The sequence below is a fragment of the Triticum aestivum genome, chromosome 7D (assembly GCF_018294505.1).
Source record: "Triticum aestivum cultivar Chinese Spring chromosome 7D, IWGSC CS RefSeq v2.1, whole genome shotgun sequence".
NCBI classification, from domain to species: Eukaryota; Viridiplantae; Streptophyta; class Magnoliopsida; order Poales; family Poaceae; genus Triticum; species Triticum aestivum.
The window spans coordinates 11,621,731-11,625,522 of NC_057814.1; the positions used below are offsets into that span (position 1 = coordinate 11,621,731).

The window sequence follows — 3,792 nt, forward strand, 5'->3', positions numbered from 1 at the left end:
GGGTCATAGTCACCACAAGGGAAAAGAATATTGCTGAGCATTGTTCAGGAAAAGACACCAACATGTATCATCTTGAAGGTCTGAAAGATGCTGCTGCACTTGATCTCTTCAAAAAGAAGGTACTTTTACTAAGTCTGATGTCTTTTATTTCCGTTTGCATGAGCCTTTTTACGGTATTCTTTTGCATGAGATTGCCGTCAGCCAATATTATTAGGAGTTTTTTTTAAGGTGTCTGATCATTCTTTTGTCTTTTGCATTGGTACATAAGGTTGAGATTGGTAGACTTACGCTCCATATATAACTTTGCATCATGGTGGACTCTTATTAAGAGTGCTTGGCTACCTGCTTATATCTCAATCAATAAGAAAATACACACATGCTTTTATCTGCATTTAAATGTATTGATAAAGAAGAGCAGGCAATAGGCTGTTAGAGTTAAGCACGATCCAATTAATTTGCAAACCGAGTTTTGTTAGTATTGTAAACCGAGTAGGATTAGCAGTGCTACACCAAGTCGGATAGCTAGCAGTCTATCATATGCATATACCCCAGCCTTGTAGCACAACCAGAAAACGAAAAGCAATAAAAAGCTCAGGAGCGACACGCCCCTGTGGCAATCGAATAAATCCATCGATTAGTTTTTCTCGTTCGTGTAAAGTTCCGTCGTCGTGAGAGCCGAAGCAGATCGACCCAGTCCATCAGGCTAGTTACGAGCCAGCTTCTACGTACGGTTCCGGCTAGACGTGTGTACGTGCACTGCTCCAGGAAGATCAATCAAGCTGTTAGCTTGTTAGCTTCGAAGCTAGCTTTGCATGTAGGCGTGAGCGTCTCTGGGTGATTTGATCTAGCAACGATCAAAAGCCAACATAGGCTGTGTACAACAGCTAGCGCTGAAAGAAAAGCACATAATAGCACATTTTCCTTTCTGAATCTGTAATAGCACGTTCAACAAACATAAACTGACCTTATTAGGCATATGACTTCTTTCAGAAGCCACAAATTGAAGCGAGATTGAAAAAGGCATATTATTTTTCCTCAAACAGTTATTCTTTAATCCAAATATTTAACAATATTAAATTATTTCTATGTAGGTGTTTAAGGACAAGGCAGGAAAGGTTAATTTGGCCCTTGGTATGGAGGAACAAGCAAAACTTATCTTAAAGAAGTGCGATGGACTTCCCCTTGCAATATCAACAATAGGTGGATTCCTGGCCACTAAACCTAAAACTGCTGTTGAATGGAGGAAGATGCATGGCCGTATTAGTGCTGAGTTGGAGATCAACCCAGAGCTTAGGACTATAAAGAAAGTCCTTATGAGGAGCTATGATGGCTTACCCTACCACCTCAAGTCATGTTTCTTATACATGGCCATATTCCCGGAAGACTACGCAATTAAGCGCAAGCGTTTGGTGAGGCGATGGATTGCAGAGGGTTATTGCAAGGAGATGCAGGGCATGACAGCTGAAGAAGTTGGTGACACCTACTTTGATGAGCTTTTAGAGAGGAGTATGATTCTGCCGGGAGAAGGTGTAAACCATCATAGTGGAAAAGGTGATTCTTGTCAGCTTCATGATATCATTCGTGAAATATGCATCTCGAAGGCTAGGGAGGAGAACCTTGTTTTCACACTTGAGGATGGATGTTGTTTGAGCAGTACACAAGGTCCAATACGTCATCTTGTCATTAGCAGCAATTGGAAAAGAGATGAAGTTGTGTTCGGTAGTATGCTAGACTTGTTGCAAGTGTGATCGCTGACCGTGTACGGAGAGTGGAGACCATATTTCATCTCTGAGAAGATGAGGTTTATCCTAGTGCTCGATTTGGAGGACACATTACGGTTTAGAGAGCGCCATCTTGATAAAGTTGGGCAGCTCCATCACCTCAGATACCTCTCTATAAGAAATTGTCGTTATTATTGGCACCTTCCCAATTCTATTGGGAATTTGAGCCACCTCCAAACATTGGATATCAAAGGCACGTGTATAGTTGAACTGCCAACAACTATCATCAAGCTTCGCAAGCTACAACACCTCATAACTGGTTTTAATAGTAGATTAGGGAAGGAGGATGCTATTATTGAGCTCGTTTGCAATTGGTGGAGTATGTATGACATCTCGTCCGGGTTCCAAGCTGAAGCAGGTCTGTTTAAGAGAAGCTGTAGATATTTGCAATACAAGGGAGGTGTGGCTGTCAAATTATATAGGAGACGTTCAGAACTTGGTTTGAACATGCACGACTTATTCAACCTGTCCATCTTTAAACATGGGGCTGGGAGTGATGTTAAAGCTCCAAAAGGGTCTGGAAAATTGACGTCCCTGCAAACACTGGGTGTTGTCAATGTTTCAAGCGGAAAGGAAAAGATCCTAAAGGAGCTCACTGCACTTACCCAGCTGCGTAAGCTTGGTGTGACTGGTATCAACAAGGGAAACCAGAACTCTCAACCAACTTTGTTCTTTGACAGTGCATGGCGATGATATAGATGGTTGTTTGGGTGGGGATTGTTGCCACCAAAACAGCTCGAGAGCCTCAAGTTGGTCGGGCCCCTAGGCAAAGTGCCAGATTGGATGCACCACCTACAGAGTCTATCAAAGTTGAACTTACAGGACAGCAAATTGGATAAAGCTGTTGACATAGAAACCCTTGGGGGTCTACCAAACCTCGCAGTTTTACGACTGAGGTTCTTCGCAATTGACATAGATGATCTGAATTTCCTAGGTTCATCTTTCCTGAGCCTCGTGGTGCTCGAGCTTTACTTCGTGTTCATGCTCAATCTTTTGAAGTTTGAAAAGGACGCAATGCCTAAGCTCGAGCTGCTACGAACTGATAAATACCTGGAGATGAAGGGGCTACAGTTTCTCAGGAACCTCAAGGAAATTCGGATGGATGGTGAATACATCGATGATATGAAGACAGAGTTGCAGAAGCAGTATCTGGATCATCTGTTAGCAATAATCTTGTCCTAGTCTAATTAGCAGTCAACTATAGATTAGATTATTAGTATCTCTAGTTAGCACTAGCTGGTAGTGGTTGGTGTACTAGTTAAGAGTCCGAATGTTTAAATACGTGTACTGCTAAGAGTACAAGCCAGAGTAGGAGTTGTGTTAGGACTTGTGCGTGTCCTAGTCAAAGTAGACTTAGGAGTTTAAGTTTGGGTCGGTTTGCTACTTGCTGGCTGGGAGCGGATAGCTCCCACATATACACGGGCAGGCCTTGGCTATTGTATCGTGGCGAGAAAACAGAAAATAAAAAGAGAAACAAAGGGCACGACAAGGGCCTTTGGCTATCAGTTTTTTGTGCGCGTGTTGGTCATACTGTGATGTGATCGATCCTATGGAAGAGTTCCAAGAGCATCCAGATCTCAAGAACGTCAGTTTGAAGCTGAATAGCTGATTAAGTACCTACTTCTCCTATGTAATGAATAAGGCATCAAGAGTAGTATGCGGAGCATCAGTAAGGCATCTCCTTGCAGCCATATTTGCTTGAATTATTACCTTTCTTCTCCTTGTAATATGTTGCCGTACATGTCTGCATCTCTGGCTGGGTTATGTTACTTCAATTTGTATCTTAATTTGGCTGCTTTACTTTTTGTACCGCATCATCATCTTTCATCTGGACATATTACGAGAAATTGATAAAGTGGCTCCGAGAATGTGTCGTGTAATGGGCTACGCAATTGTGTAGCGTGATGATGATATAGATTTGGTGGGCTCGTGAGAATATGATAAACATGAAAGAGCAACGGGCTTGGCTTGATGACGCGGTGGAGTATGGAGAGGTAGAAGCTAGTAAGCC

General features: G+C 42.5%; 1 long non-coding RNA gene across 1 annotated transcript; it reads left to right on the forward strand.

The window, feature by feature from the left end:
* The first annotated feature begins 586 nt into the window (after positions 1–586).
* LOC123168422 (uncharacterized) lies at positions 587–3,586 on the forward strand. The gene is made up of 2 exons (XR_006484331.1): positions 587–747; positions 1,092–3,586. It is a non-coding gene; the product is annotated as an uncharacterized lncRNA (long non-coding RNA).
* The last annotated feature ends 206 nt before the right edge of the window (positions 3,587–3,792 follow it).